Here is a 17500-nt window from a genome sequence, read left to right as displayed (position 1 = left end):
TGTTTTCAATGTTTCAACTATTTTTTTTTCTTTTTTTCCCTTTTTTTTTCCCCGAGTCAGCCGTCCCTCAGACAAACTAAACCCTTGCTTTGTCTGTGCTTTTTCATCATTTCCCGTCGACACGGTCTGCAAACAACGGGTTCTGGAAATATCTGCATCACGTGTGTGGCTTCGTCTGGATTTCTGTATAGCTTTTTTTCAGATGTGAGAATACATACATAGGAGTGTTTAAATTTTCTCCATTCAGTTCTTGATAACCTGTCCTTCATGTATTATATAGTTTCAGATGATCCACTGTGTGTGTGTGTGTGTGTGTATACGTGATATCGAGCAGATGCGGCCATCTTTTATTTCGCTTTTGTCTGTAATCAAGGAGACAAGATAAGGGATTCTAGCAACCTTTGGCAATTTCTCTCTGTTTGGGGAACAGCAACCTTCCTAAAGGTAGTACACAGGCTGGATGTTTCCCCCGATAATATTTATAAAACTAAAAGGATAGAAGTGAACCAATACTACCTTCTAACACCATACTGATGTATGAACGAGAACAGTAACATACGCCGACTACCAGGGCAAACAATTTATTATATACACACTTTCCTTCAGCATTAATGTTCTCTCTCATTCTCTTACTTTCTTACGGTCATCCTTTCTCCACTGCTTCCTTTCCTCTCTTCTCGCTTTTCTTCCTTCGCTTGTACAACCATTCTTTTCATGTATTTTCCTTTAAGTGATTCCGATGGGTGTTCAGTTATCAACACTGGGCGATCATTGATCATTCCACAGAAAATGTAATTTTGATCGTGTATTATTCAAGTTTCTAAGCCCTTACATTCTCAGAGATGGTCGTTTGTTTACTCTGAAACGAGTGGGTAGACAATACCTCGACGTGAAGGGCTGATTGGGCGCTGCTGCAAGAAAGAGGGGCAAAAATAATAAAGTTGTGAGAAATAGCACCCTTCAAGCCCCGCACACGCCTAAAAGTGAGGAAGAGGTGAGCATTGGTAACGATTTTTCTCTGTGATTCAAACAACATTCTTCAGTTATAATCGAAGAGAAAAATGTCCTTGAAATGGATTTTTAATTTTTTAAATTTTTTTAGTTTCTGCATTTGATAATACCTGATATTTTCACTGTGAAAGCATGGAAGCCAACCCTCGCCGTGATCACATCCCTAACAACAATCTCAGTGAGTATTCATTCATTCTGTTTCACTGTTCAACCTCATCGTTAACATTCTTCTTCCAATTCTGTCTCTCGTGCATACGTAGTTACTGCAGGCACTTAACACGCACATAATATACAACGACTTTTCCATCCTGTTCAGTGTTTATTTTGATTTGATTCTCCCTTTGCACTATTGATAGACATAAAACGGTCAAACAATGTTAAGACTTGATTGAAACACTTCCCCTGCAGCACAGTGCTCAGTCTGTCACCATCTCACAGCAGCGGGCGCGACTGTGGAAAAGTGCTGGAGTTCTTAATAATCTGTCAGTGTCAATGTAGTGGGCGTCCGAGCACCTTGCCAGTGACTGATTCATGGGGCAAATTAATTATAGCAACAAATCTGCGTCTAGTTTAGTGCAGTATTTTCCGCAAGAGCTTCAGGCAATGATTTCGTCTTGCTGTTGTAATGTGCAGATGCTTCCCATATAGCGTAAAACCTATCTCTTGTAATAATGGTACATATAATGAGTCTAAAAATAAAGCTTCTCGATGACCAGTTACTAAATTGCGGTCTTGGTAATAGCTAGAGGCCCGTCGCTCTTAGGGCAGTATTCTGAAACACTCCAGCGTCTTATTTCCACTAATTTTAGTAACCTTTAATGGTCGTTATAGAAGGTTTTCAGGGGTATTTTCATGACTAATAATAATAATTAATTAACAAGTATTCTACAATACCAAATAAAAAAATAAAAGCTATGAGAACTCGATCAATCATCTGTGGCTACTGAAAATATTTGTGAAGTGAGAATAGAGAGTTTAAGAATACGGGTCTTACTCCGAACTAAGCTAGCCAACAACCTTTACTCGCAGCTACAGACAATTTACACCGGCACTGGTGACCAAGGCAAGGAATCAAGAATCGTTTGATAGGATGAAAAGCTTTTGATTCCACCCAGTTTAAAAGAACGGTATGAGTGGAACCCCCCATACATGTGAAACATACTCCATACATGGACGGATAAGGCCCAGCACAGAGTTAGTAGCTGGGGGCGTGAGAAAAACTGGCGGAGACGACTAAGAACACCTAACTTCGTAGAAGCTGTTTCAGCTAGAGATGAGATGAGGAGTTTCCAGTTTAGATTATCTGTAAAGGACAGACCGTAGACGTTCAGTGTAGAAGAGGGGGACAGTTGAGTGTCATTGAAGAAGGGATAGTTGTCTGGAAGGTTGTGTCGAGTTGATAGATGGAGGAATTGAGTTTTTGAAACAATGAACAATATCAAGTTTGCTCTGCCCCAATCAGAAATTTTAGAGAGATCGAAATTCAGGCGTTCTATAGCTTCCATGCGTGAACTGTTTTCTTCCTGAAGGGCTGGACGTCCACGAAGAGACGTGAAAAAGTGAAGCGTGGTATCATAAGCATAGGAGTGGATAGGACAAGAAGTTTGGTTTAGAAGATCAATTATGAATAATAGGAAGAGAGTGGTTGACAAGAGAACCCTGAGGAACATCACTGTTAATAGATTTAAGAGAACAGTAACCGTCTACGACAGCAGCAATAAAACTGTCAGAATGGAAACTTGAGATGAAGGTACAGAGAAGGATAGAAACAGTAGGCTCACTTAATACACCTACATAGGTTTCTCTTTGTCTCATTTAGGAAAAAACGACTTTTCCCCACACTTAGAGAGTAATACGCCTCAATTTAAGTGCATCATTATGTTTATGCGAGTGTATTTCACACACACACACACACACACACACACCAAAACTTTCATTACCGTCAGAGTTATACGCGTGACTTTAATATTAAAGACTTGGTGGTTTTGTTTCTCGCCGCACTGCTTTGCTTCATTACTTCCTCCTTCACCTCCTTATCGCCCTCGTCCTCCTTTACATCCCTTCTTGCCGCTTCACAATATTCATCCTCGCTGAGTCACATAACGGTGATGAGTAACAACACGACTGGTGGTGTTGATGGCCTTATAACATAGGACTTAAACTGGTGGTGTTCAGGTCTCATAATTATTGAGATGTTTGTTAATGCAAAGCTGACCTCACTAAAATATATTTCTAAGAAAACACTAAAATTCACTAGCGTGAAAGCTGGTCAGGTACTAAAACTAACGAGTTTTTCTCTTATGAAACAAGAATCTTGGGGGATATCGCCACATTTTTATTTATTTATTTTTTTTAAACGTGGCACAGAGTCGGACCAAGGATAAAAAAAAAATGTATATAAAAACTCCGAACTACACGCCGCTCCATGAAATAGTCAGAAGTAGTGGAACCAAAAGAGGTGACCAGATAAGTTTTTTTTTTTTATATACATATGAGTGGCTCTGGCCAGGAGCAACAAAAAACCTAAAAAAAAAAAAAGACTGACTGAAGTGCCAGTTCAAAAATAATAGTCGAAAGAATTATCCAAAGTTCTGGAGTTTCTATTTTAGGAATTTTGATACTCCTCCCTTCTAAATCAGTTCAAATAGTAATGGTCTATTTAGTATTGATACTTGACTATTCCAACAGCTAAGTACCCTTAAAAATCAAAGATAAGAATTTCACAATCAAGAAAGACGAATTAAATGGACTTCTGCAATATAAGACAGCCGTTAACTGTGGTGACCGTAAACACATTACCCCTGGCAACACCTGCTCTACAATGGTGCTGTGTTCCCTTTAAGGACAGTCATTTCAAACTTTTATTCCTCGTTGGGTGGAGTACGACGCTAAGGTTACTTGGTGGTGGTGGTGGTGGTGGTGGTGGTGGTGGTGGTGGTAGTGGTGGTGGTGCAATGGGCAGGTGGTTGGGACTAGGGACGCCGCTACCACCACCACCACCACCACCATGATCATCATCATAACCAGCACCATCACAGCCCGACACACTACACACGTGATCATAGCTATGGAATGCGAGACAAAACAGTGGTGACATGATGTGTTTTAATAGAATTGGGTAATGTATAAATCATTGTTGAAAACTAAATTAACCTTATGACGCTGGAAATGTATTGTTTGGGCACATGCTGATTTGTATATTTGGTAGTCATTATTATTATTATCATTATTATTATTATTATTATTATTATTATTATTATTATTATTATTATTATTATTATTATTTATTTATTTATTTATCTATGTATTCATTCATTTATTTATGATTTAGTAGTGGCAGGTGAAATAGAACTAGTCGTATTGTATTAACTAAAATTATATTTTTATTATTATTCCTTGCACTGTTGTTACTTTTCATCAAAATTATAACAAAACAGCAAAACTGTAAAACAACCACGACGTAATTTGGCACACAGAGGAGGCAGCATAGGGAGAGTATCTGCACACGCCGACACAATCTGTTCGGCGCTGCATGCGTTTCAGTTGGTGCAAGACAATAATTGCTGCGATTCTAATACAACCCGAACATTAGTTGTGTTCCACATTCCGCAGCTGTGTTCACGCGTGTGTTCAATGAAACGTGCAGTGTCGAGGGGACGTAGTGTCTGTCACCATCACACTATTTCCATGGCAGGTAAAAATTTATATGACGTCCGCACCTCATCCACCTTCTCTTTCCCCTACTCAACCCCTGAGGGATTATTGACAAGTGATGCAAACAAGATCCTTACGATTAGTAATCTGAAAATAAATATCTTGATAAATTAAGTTAATTAATTAATTCAATCTTGTTAAATTAAGAATTAAAAAAAAATAAAGAAATGGTTCACAAATAGAGTGGTAGATGCATGGAATAGTCTATGTAAAGATACTGTTGATTCTTAGTCAACAGGGAGCATTAAAAATTGCTTTACACAGGGACTGCCAGGTGTAGCCTGATGAGTTCTTGCAGCTTTCGAAATTCTCTCTCTCTCTCTCTCTCTCTCTCTCTCTCTCTCTCTCTCTCTCTCTCTCTCTCTCTCTCTCTCTCTCTCTCTCTCTCTCTCTCTCTCTCTCTCGTTTTCCATCATCAGTCCTCAAGTAATTCCCGGAAAGGATTACTCTACGCGATAGCTTCCCTAAAAAAAATAATAATAAATAAATAAATAAATAAATAAATAAATAAATAAAAATATAATAAAATCAAATCAAAAGAAAACAGATTTACTTATATAAGATGGAAGCTCATTCAATTTAATACTAGTCACGTCAGTCTCGGCACTACATGAGGCGAGGATTCCAGACAAAGTTTATCCCATGACCGAACTCAGTCACAGTGGCGGGCTGCCTGGTTCATTTATAGCCTAGCTTCCCTCTTGCTTCCAGACACAGAAGAACTGCAAACTTTGGGACGCGGATGTCCTCGGTGACGGGAAAGAAAGAAGCTGCGCCTTAGGCAAACAATGCTTCTGATGCGTCCACTGCAGGCAGAGACGTGACCATATTGCTATTCTCATTGGCTGGCGGGGTCAAACTCTTGCCCTGATTGGCTGCGGGACGTGACCTCACGCGTGATTGGCTCCCTACGAGCGAAAAGACCTCGCCGTTGAGTGAATCGCTGAGGGAACTACGAGTACACTGCGATATTTTACAGCAAATAGAGTCCTGCAGTGACGAATAAGACACTGTCGCCTGCACTTTTTTTGCGCTATAGATCAATACATTTAGAAGTGAGAACCTTCTCCTCCAATTAGCTTTGTTCCACCATGCATGATGCTAAAAGTCACCTTCCTGTTAATAATATTGATATAATGACCAGTCCACGAGACGATGTAAATGTGAACATTGAGTAGTCGTTTATTTTATTTTTTTTTTACGAGATGATAATGCACCGTACAGGAAGACAGGGATACTCGCACGATCAGATACACAGCTTTTCCTTCCTTTTCCAAAAGTCAAAGAAAAAGCAACGCTTCGAACTGGTCGCTAGTAGTTTGTCATCCCTCTCTCCCTTATAATGGAGTAGTGGCTCGCTAATTGACCGCAGCCTGTCTCATCTTCTCAGTTCCGCGCGAGGTATGAAGACGCTTCAAAAGAAATTATAGGAAGAGGAGGAAGGAGAATAGGAGAAAGACTAGTATATACTTGCCAACCCTCAGCACTGTTATCTGTACTAAACAGCCCTGTTTCTTAACCGCCCGAGAGCAGAAGCCCGAGAGCAGCCTCCTCCTGAGCCTTGGAGACTTACAACAAGAAGAGGACACACGCTGGAAACAGGACGCTTTGTCGGCTGGTGGCGGAAGGTCTGCAATATCCGACCGAACCAGAAGCTTTGAGCCTTGTAGAGAGATTCATAATCAAATAAGTCGCACATAACCTTCTCAATATTTTTTTCTATAATTTAAACGTAAGGCTGGCAGACATTGAGACGCATGCGGCACAGGCAACGCAGCACAAATCAACTGAATCTCACTGCTTTAAAGGAAAGCGCACAATCTTTGAGTGTAGTTTCTTATTCTCAGTACTCACGAATGTAATTTTTTTTCTACTTCAGATTGGCTTCTTAGTGTTGTATCCTTCGGAGGATATATCACTTTTACTATACTATTTTTCTCTCTATTTTTTCCCCCATTCTTTCTATCGCCGGCAAGATAATGATGCTGTACACATCCTCAAAGCAAATTTACAATGTGCATTCCACGTTTCCATGGATTCACTTTCTGATGAAAGATGCAAGACCTATTTTGTGATTTATACTGTTGAGGTTGTTGTTGTAGGATACAATTGAAATGATTAATTATACATATATCCTGCTATTAGTGTCAAAAAAGTCGAAGGCAAAGAACCTGGTGGTATTTCCGGCAATAAGCTAATTCACAATGAACATAGAAGAGAGGAACAAAACTATGATTCTTTTCGGGATGACACACTAGCTTTATTACTCTTCCTGATATTCCCTCGGCTGCTTTATGCATTACACACGCCACACTCATAGCAGCAATAACGGCAAAACTCCGAGCAGGTTTTCGTTGCCGGCAATGCCTTACTCTTTCACTCCCTTTGTCGAGGAAAACTTAACATTTTCTATTTTCTTTACATGTTGCAATATTAAAGTGCAAAGCATAATTTCGTACGACGTTAGCAAAACTCCAAAGTAATGAATAAAGAAACACATAACTGGAAATTAAGTAAATGTCAAAACTTTTGCTTCATGGACACGAATGTTAAGGTTGTGTCCTTCTGGCTTTTCAATTGTAAGACGATATAAAGAAGTTTCCTTCGTACCGCAATAAGAAACTTACTCCAGTGACTTACTTCTTTTTCCTTTATATAACCGTTCGTACATTCCATTATTTTGCCTCTTAATTCACCGTTGCGAATCACTAACGCAGAGAACGTTACCAAGCTTCACATTATGGAAATCAAACACCCAAAGCAATAAATCACTTACTGTTTCACTGGCTATCTTATTTACATCACCGTACTTACGTTTCACATTTTCCCTCGAATTTATCTTAACGAATCTGCGAAGCATGCAACGTTACCAAGTTGAGCACAACTAAAAGCAAATCCCCTAAAGAAACTGAGTATTAAACAAAAACCTTACGTGTCATGAGCAAAGTTCTTATTAATAATGTTCGAACGTTTTGATAATTCATTTCAAATTATAAAGTACACATCTTACTCATTTATTATGTTTTACGTCACGGATTGAATGATTTATTGTCATTAGTCTTACATTTAGGAATCATGTGATTTCACCGTTAAAAACCATATCACATTGCTGTTAAAAAAAGAATGTAAGTTTACTATTAGCTTTTTTTTTTTCTTGTTGTTAGGAGTCTTACTGTTAAGAACCATGAGATTTTACTGTTAGGAACCTCATGATTCCAGTATTCAGTACTACGTCATTTTACTCTTGGGAACCTTAGAACCGTTGGGAACTTTAGAACTTAGTTGTTTAGAACTACATGATTTTATTGTTGGGTACTGTGCGTGTATAGGCTTATTGCGTATATGGATAGCCAACCCATGGCCGCGTTAAAACATATCAGAAGGCCTAAATAATTCCATAAATGTCCCAATGTGGTTCATTCATGTGTTCTATTGATCTGTTGACGTGGTAAGGAAGAGAACACCAAATACATTAACAAAGATGATAAATTATTGGTAGGCCGGGGAATGTCAGGTATTGCTACTAAATCTGTCAGTATCCTAATAAATCTTAAACACGAGGGTGTTTTGCATTATTCACTTCACCATGAGAAATTTAAGCGATAATATATTTGTTTCTATTATCTAAGAAAGTAAGAACATACATTCGCACACACACACAATAAAAAAAAAAAGAGGGGGGAGGTTGGATATCAAAAGTTACTGACCCGCACAAGGAAGCTCCTGAGCCCTGAAGACTTGCCATCTGTCATCATCCATAAATTTATCCATCCCTCTTGCAGCTGTCTAGTGTCTGCGCTCTACGCCTTTCTTATAAATTAATTCAGTTCATCACGCTGTTGTTATGTACATTTATTTATATACAAATTATCGTTTTATTTCACTGGATTGCACTGGTGCGAAGGACGCTATCGGCGTTTGCCTTTATTCCTCTGCGTACTGCTCGTCATTTCAGTGGACTGGATGCGCAAGATGAACGCCAGCATTAGGAGAGCATTATTTACCACGTGTATCACCGTAATTATGCATATTGTCACCAGGGCGCGAGCAAAGACTGCACAACACCTGAGCGAGGCGAGATGAGAGGGAACACTGCACGCTAAAAGTGCTTTATTATTATATATCCAATGCAAAGTCCCTGATGCAGAGGTAATTATTCTGTAATGAAGGAGGAGGGGAGAGGAGGCGAGGAGAGGGATGTTGCTGCTGCTGCTGTTGCATGCTTGAGTGGGAATGTGAATATTAATGTTATGTTTGTCTGTCTGTTTCCTCGCTTTGTCGATTTGCCTGTCTGTCTATGCATGTATGTGTGTGTGTATATGTGCGGATGTATGCATGCATCCATTCATATTTGTATGTTTTCATGTTCTTACTTATTTATCTTACTTTTTTTTTTATCTATGATATCCATCTTCTACTTATCTATCAGTCTTTCTATATAGCTATTTATTTATGTATCCATCTAGCTAGCTAGTTACCTCCCTCGCTATTTATCTTTCTATGATCATAACTCCTTATTACTATATACTTTCTATAAGCATGTAACATTTAAGCATATATATATACACGTAGAATTTATTTCATTTCATAATTACATACATCGACTACTAGAATAGAAAACAATATAACCGTTTGCGCGAGTCTCACTAGGAATAGTAATCCTTGACCTCACAGTGACCCGCTGTATTGTAATATTCACTAGCAATCCACTACCAGTACCACCCGAGGCGCCTCAAGCTGACTCCCACACTCCCCAACCCAGCGGTCAAGCGGGAGGGGACGAGGCATGTAACAGACAAGCCTCATGCTCACTCATACTTTTCCACTTTAAGAGACCCAAGATAGAAAGTCAAGTGTATTCTGGGAGACTGTGACACTGTTAACAACTGCATTCTTAAATTGTACTCATATTATTAGCCACTGTATTCTTTATCTTTGTTCTTTTATTAGGCCTATTTTTAAAGATCACAAAAATTATTATTCGGTTTTCCAGAGCTTTTTTTTTTCTGTGACGGTACAAAATCCTTGTTTAGGTATTACTACTGTCATGAGGATGATTACCTTGAAATCTATAGTTACTTTAAATGGTGAATGTTTAAAAAGAACCCGAGGTAAGATGACGAAACGTTTGAGAATGCTGCGCTCAAAATAAAGGAGTTTACTCTCGATTACATGAACCACAATGAGGTAAGCAATCATTAGTCTTGCGGTTGGAATTTCGTTCCAGTAATTTGCATTGTATATAATAAATGAATAAAACAATATAGTGTACACGAAAGGAGAATTTCTCTAACCACAGCAGAACCTCACTCAGCATTCTGCAACAGAAAACAGAAGGATTACCACACGGAATTTTAGATATTTATGCGTCAACAGAAAAAAAAAAATGCTGCATTGAGACTCGCTGCTATAAGTATCAGTTCCAGTTTTCTATGGTACTACACTACAGATATTAACTCCCTGTCCCTGAAGACGCAGAATGTTACCTGTTTACACGTCCCACACAAGTAAATTACGTTGGTACTTGCAGTCATGTAATGATTTCTGCTTTTCATGGCAACGCAAGCTTTGCTGGAGGAGGAGCCCAGTGAGCAGCGCTGTACCTGTGTGTCGTCTCTGTTTGCCCTGTGTTGCCCCTCGGCTTTCATGAGGTTTGATAAATTAATCTATTTGGTAAACACTGAGAGGAACGCCAACGAGGACCTGAACAAACACGAGTAACGTACACAGTGAACTGATATGTTACCATGGCATCCCTACGACCCATTCAAGTTAATTGGTTTTATATATAACAAGCCTCGATCACTGTATGGTTGTCACACCGTCGTCTCTTCTGAAAACACTATATTTGCACCTGCAATGACTAATGCATTCAAACACATTATCATTCAAGTTGCAAACTATTTTTTTTTTTTTACTAGAATAGACACATTAAATTAATCTATTATTATTTATGCAACTGACCAACTGGTATTACTCACAGATAAATTTTGCACATAGACGCGTATATTTTTTGCACTAATTAATTCATATAATGCAATTTGGCTATTTGTCAACCATTGTGTACCAGGACGAAGAGCGACGCGGCGTGACTTGCCTGCCTTCCACATCAAGGAAATAAAGGCCTTTTTTTCACCCACGCACCGGATAGCACCCGCATCTGCTCCTCCCAATTAGCGATATTGTTTACCCATTTCCCCATTGCAGCGCGGCGACGGGCGTTCATCACCGCGAATTTAGTAACTTGGATTACCCGAAAAGGCAATTACCGGCGAAGTTCCGAACGTGTGATAATTAAACACCATAAATATCATCATGCAAATGCCGGCGGGAATGAGGGAGTGAGGCGGGACGTGTGCGGCGAGGCGAGGCGAGGTACTGGATAATGACCGGACGGAACACACACACACACACACACACACACACACACACACACACACACACACACTGAGAAAAAAAAAAAAAAAAATATATATATATATATATATATATATATATATATATATATATATATATATATATATATATATATATATATATATATATATATATTACCAAATTCCACCAGCATTTATTACTTGAAACCCCATCTTTATCATTTCCAGATCTCTCATATCACATCCATACCATCCAAATCCAAACATCATCCTTTCAGCAGCATACTTTCTTCCCTCATTCACTCCATTCCATTATTTCCATCCCACACAATTCTTTTTACCATTTAGCCAGCTCTTTCTCCTCATTTTAATAGTCTTCCTCTGCATATCCTTTTATCAACTTAACAAATAACTGAGATAAATTACTGCACATCCAGAGCTAACACATTAAAATTTTTTTTTTTGTATCACCTCTTTTTTCTTCTTTCTCTGGTACATTTTCATCTTCTAGGTATATATATTCTCTTTACTCTGCCATATCATTTTCCTCAGTTCGCTTTCTTTGTACAGCTCCATTCTTCACCACATACCGTCTCAAACTAACTTTCCATTTCTCCATGCCATCAACCTCCACCACCCACACATGGCAAGCTCACTTCATACCCTCATCACATCCGACATAATCCTTTCCCACTCCATTCATTCCCCTCAAAAATCCCATATTTTCCTTCGCTAGATCTTTACATTTCCCCAACCCACCCCTCGCGGCTCATGCCCACGTACAGTCAGGGTCAAAAGTCGAGTAACCTTCTGCATTTCATAGTGCTCAGTGTTTCATTTCAATCTCTAGTTTGATGTGTTGACAGTCTCTTTACAAAGTCTGGTAATTGCTAGATTTGCCGTAACCCAAGGAAATATTTAGGAGCGCAAAAAAAGGATCGTGTAATATACTCGCAGAAGCACTACAGATTCTTAGCTGATATGAGGACTTAAGGTGAACGGAAAACCCCAACTACTATGAAAGGAAAGAAATCTGTTATTCTACTATTGACCACGATTGTACTACTCACTATGTATCCCCTACAAATATTCCCAAAGTCATTCCATATCCAGCTTAGAGTCATTCTTCATTGGTCAAGAAAAGCTTGAATATCACAAGAAGACAAAATGGAGTGTTCGACAGACTGTGAGTTGGTGTAGTCATTGATTGCCTGTTCCTGGGATCTTGTACAACGGACATTTAAGCCATCCTTCCTACATCTCTATAATGATAATGAAATATTAGAGAACAAATCTATGGGACTTGAAGCTAGACAAGACTAAACAATAAACAATAATGATGTATACTGACTCTGTTTCTGGCATCTTGCATGTACAGTAAATTTATAGCAAATGTATAGCATTCATCCTCCTCACATTTCCTGCATATGTCGGTCTAGAAACCTCTGGGGCTGGATGACAGACTGCTATGAAGAAACTGTGGTATTGTAACCGGTAAGTAAGAATAGGTAGGAATCAGACTCTTTATTAAACATCACGGAAGTTATCCTTTGTTCGTCAAGTTTAGGTGACTTCCCTATTTTCTGTTTAATGAAATGTTGTCAACTAACGCAGTAGCAGGCACCATCATGATCATGTGGTGCTGATGCAAATACGTATGTTATGTCTAGGTTTGCTGTACTGTATGTTAGCCGCGGCACCTCCCGGGCCAGCGTAATGGGAGACTGAGAGTTGTGTGCTTCGCGGAAGAGTGGTGCTCGCTGCTAGTGGCTGCGTCAAGTGAGCCATAGTGTGCGGCGGAGGGGCCACATCGAGACTGTTGGCGTCTCTCTCGTTGGACTCTGTACTGTGTGAGTGTGCACAGAACTCTAAACAAACTCTAAAAACTAAGTGTCGTGCTTAAATTATAAAAAAAAATGAAACAGTGACACTCCTAACGTCTCTCCAGTAATTCGAGACGTAACACAGTCCCATAGTGATCCCTCTTTACAAACTGTGCAGTTAAGTTACCTTCACTCGCTCTAATCATTCGGGTTCACCACGTTACTACATTCCTAGTAACGAGTGACCTCTCCAGTTGTAGATGTAAGTAAATTGTATATACTGACTTGACAGACCTATTAATACAACGCTAATTTACGTAAAAATTTCCTGCCGCTGGCGTGACAAACGGCCGAGTAGAGAAACAGTATTATGTATGTATTGACTGCACATCTCTAGCAGCATTTTGTACGGGTAGTAGGTGGATTAAATGTAATAATCATCCACCCAAAAACCTCCTTCCTACTTCCGAAGAGTTACATTTCTCCAGCACTTCCCTTCCGCCCCGCACATCCCGCATCCTTCCAACGCGTCTCCTTCACACTTCCTCAATCCTTCACCGCCTTCCCAAATCTTACTCTCAACTTTAGTCACCGCTACTAAACCTCTCTTCCTCGTCACGTCCCCTTGTGCATTTCCACATTTCCTCTTCACATTTAAGCTAAGGTAACTGCGTCTGATTTATATTTAATCGCCCTCAGTCTTCCACAGTCTTTCTTTGGCTAAGTCTCTACATTTCTTCCACACCTGTTGTCACCAGCATCCGTTCGTCTGTCAATAACGCCACAAGCACACCACCACAACTACACCACTACAACCACACAACGACAAGCACACAACCACAACCACAACCACAACCACACCACCACAACCACACCATCACAACCACATCACTACAACCAAACCACCACATCCGCACCTTCCTATTATCACCCACAAGAGTCTCCTTCAACCAGATCAATCAATGACAGTTAAACAGAAGTAGCGCTCTCTTGATATTCTTCCCTTGCACAAATGTATCTATGAGCAGATCTTAGGCTGAGGAAGACACACAGAATTCGCATGTCAATAAAAGCGCTGCCAGTATGAAACTTCTCTCCCTCAGCTATCGTACTTCACGTAATAATGGTTCAGGTTCAGGTGGGGGTGACATGATAAACAATTCTCATACTATAAAAAGTAAAAAATGTCCTCATAGAGGGGTTTGTGGAGTATCATTGTAACTGAATGGTGGGGAGAGCCTCCCCATCCAGAGAGCAATAGGAGTGTTCCCGAAGCGGCGGTGCAAGTGTTACGTGAATAAAAGCACTAGTGGCCTGCTGTTTAAATATTCCTCTCACAAAGAACATCATGCGGTGTTCTCATTACGAATCAAGTGGACGACGAGGCGCGAGCGTTCAGGAAAACAGGTTTAATTTGAGCTGCATTGCACTGGTCTGGCCTGGCCTGGCCTGGCCTGGCCGCGCCTCGAGCGTAAACTGTTATGACAGTGACAGCATTATTGTACAGGAATTACCTTTCAGGCGGGGAGTGCTCTCAAATAAGATTAAAGTGAAATACAAAAAAAAAAATAAATAAAAAAAAATAAAGAGCATGAAGGTCAAAAAGATGATTTAAAAATAGAGTTCACCCAAACTGTTAAATTGTGGCGCCATTCTACGCCTGGAGTGCCTCGCCAATTTGCAAGATAATATACGGAAGAGATTTTCTCATACATAAATATGAATGACTAAATCCCCGGGAAGCCATGCAATGAATAATTTACAATGAAAACCGTGTTTAGCGTGAAGGTTCTGCAGAGCGAGGCTGGTGGTGGTGGTGGTGGTGGTGGTGGTGGCAGTGGAAGTGAAGGTGGTGATGGTGGTGGTGGTGCACTTGTCTCTCCCTCCTGTACTTAACGTTCGTCCCTCTCCTTCCGCCTTTAATCACTTCATCACTCTGAAGAACAAACAAATCCACATTTGACGTACATACAAATTTCAACCATAATCAGAGAGAGAGAGAGAGAGAGAGAGAGAGAGAGAGAGAGAGAGAGAGAGAGAGAGAGAGAGAGAGAGAGAGAGAGAGAGAGAGAGAAAGGGACAGGAAAAATTATTCACACATCGGCGACTGAGGGGGGGCGGAGGGCGTGTCTCCCAAGATAAGCCCCAAGATGGAGGGCGGTCAGTTGGTGTGAATGAGCCGCCGCCTATGAGAAGGCAGTGGCAGTAGGAACTTGACTTTTCAGTGTCAACGAAAACCACACCAAAGAGAGAGAGAGAGAGAGAGAGAGAGAGAGAGAGAGAGAGAGAGAGAGAGAGAGATTCATGATGCAAGTCATACACTATTACCACCGATGACGATGCTATTAGTAATAAGAACAGCATTAACAACTATTACTGCTGCTGCTACTACTACTACTACTACTTCTACTACTACTATTATTACCACTACTACTATTACTACTACTACAACTACTACTATTACTACTACTACTACTAGTACAGTAATTTAGTTACAGAAAAGCTGCAGCGTAAACACAAGCTCATATCTAACCCCACATCATATCTCCTATTTTATCATCCATTTTCTTACTCCGCAGTGCTTCTATTACTCTTCCTTTGCCGGATATGTGTAATTAGCTGAGTATTATGAATCATCACCCCATCATTCCACACCTGCCCTCCCCTGCACCACCTTGCACTTGCTCTCCTCCTCCCTTTCCCCACTCTCCCTCCTCTCCTCAAAACTCTCCTTGCCTGCACCCGCTGTCCATCCCATCCCCACCCGTCCATCGCCATAGGGATGGGGGAAGTGGCCTCTGTAATCAGCAAATCGACACATCTCTGAAAACGAATCTATCCCTAATTTTAATTTTTCTATCTCACTGTTTTGGGGGAGCGATAACTTAATTAGCTCTATTATAATTTTATTTTATTTCATTTTATTTGTTTTATTTTATTTCTTAATCAATATTACTTTACTTTATTCACTACTAGTATTTTTTTTACCGTTTAGGTAAACTAAACGGGCTTTTTTGCTGTTTTTTTTTTTTTTTTTTTTTACATAAGTAGTGTCCTTCGCCCGTCTCTTTTGTCATGTTGCGCCTTCCGATTTCTCCCAAGCCAGGTTAGAACAAGACATGGATTCCTGGCTTCCCCTCAGCGCGCTCCCTCTCCCCACTGCGAGCTGCTGATGCGCGTAACGATGATGCGTCCCTCCTCCCAGCGCCTCTTCCTGGCGGGGATGACTCTTATTGTTATTTCCATCATTGTTAGTGGGACTGATGTAATTATTACCCTTGCCAATTAAATTAAAAGCAATTTGGACATAAACTGTGATAGTATACATTTATATATTGTAAAAAAAAAAAAGACATTCAAACTATAATACGTTTTATATAACATAACTGAACGGAGGGACAAACACATGAGTATTTCATCTATTACGTGAGGATGGAATGGCTTTACCTTTTCTGGTCAAAAAAGGTCACAAAAAAAAACACGTATTAAACGAAGCTACATGCACAATTTTAGACACGACTGTCGACAAAACACGAGGTAATGGATGCAATATCAATAGCACTGTAACGCGAAAATACCTACAGTTGGTATGTGCAACAAAGAGATAAAAATACTGGCACAGCAATGCACTTTGCCTTCATTACCTTGTTCTGACCTGCCGGCATAATTATGAGGTCACGCGGCAACCGGTGAGGTCACCTTTAGTTCAGCGGTCACAGCGATGGCCCGGCAAACACGACATTCCTGGATTCACTTACCGGCTCTCGTGCAACACTTCCTCACCTTCGCTTCCATTTTGTCACGGTTTCTCTATTAAGAGGCGACACAAAACCGTGCTTTGCTAATATGCATGATAACCTTTACTCGGAACAGACAACTAGTGACATCCGTGATATTCCTTTGTCTCTCGCAACAATGATAACAAAACAGGCACAATGTTGCTCCATTATGGGAGAAGTATTTCCCAGGAGTTGTAAGGGCTTCAGATTCCGTACACCTGAGGGTTACGATAATCTACAGTGTCCTCCCCTATCAGTTTTAATTAAACATTTTATGACTGCAACGGATAATATGGAAGAATTTTGACCATTTAGAAGAATCTTTGACCTAGTTTTAAAGTATTCCATCTATTCATTTACGTCCTGCCTATTACCAGTAATATAAAAACAAACACATTATAAGAATGAAATAAATTCAAAATAGAAGGTTACTAGCAAAGAAGAAAACAAAGCAGTAATGCCCCGGCTTAAACTTCCACCTGAAGCTTGATATGCAATTATAGAGTACGTGTTTGGCTGTCGGCGAGAAAATTATCGAATGGCATTTTCCTTTTCTTGTATTCCCTGTCACTACCATATAATTTTTGACCAGACGTCACATGTGATTGTACACCGGCAGATGGCAAGCGTTCAGTAAATGACACCAACACAGATGGAGCCAAGCAATCTTACATGATTCACTCGATGCAAAGGCTACGAGTGATTTGATGTTTAACGAAGAACAAATGACATTTTTTTCATGTGTCCCGTCCTTGGTATACGTATTTTAACAATAGGTTACAAACTGTATGCTCAC

At 40.0% G+C, this 17500-nt stretch overlaps 1 long non-coding RNA gene across 2 annotated transcripts in view; it reads right to left on the bottom strand.

The window, feature by feature from the left end:
* Positions 1–17500, bottom strand: part of LOC135104892 (uncharacterized) — a 53069-nt gene that overhangs the window by 7993 nt on the left and 27576 nt on the right. Inside the window, exon 2 of one of the 2 annotated variants that reach the window (XR_010270592.1) lies at positions 14698–14861. This is a non-coding gene — a long non-coding RNA (uncharacterized LOC135104892). Of the gene's footprint in view, positions 1–14697; positions 14862–15858; positions 16140–17500 lie in introns of those variants that run through there. The other variant, XR_010270608.1, reaches the window with a different exon arrangement.

Source organism: Scylla paramamosain, chromosome 1 (genome assembly GCF_035594125.1).
Source record: "Scylla paramamosain isolate STU-SP2022 chromosome 1, ASM3559412v1, whole genome shotgun sequence".
NCBI lineage: Eukaryota > Metazoa > Arthropoda > Malacostraca > Decapoda > Portunidae > Scylla > Scylla paramamosain.
The sequence above is the reverse complement of the archived record's forward strand: the minus strand, read 5'-3'. Positions and strand labels throughout refer to the sequence as shown.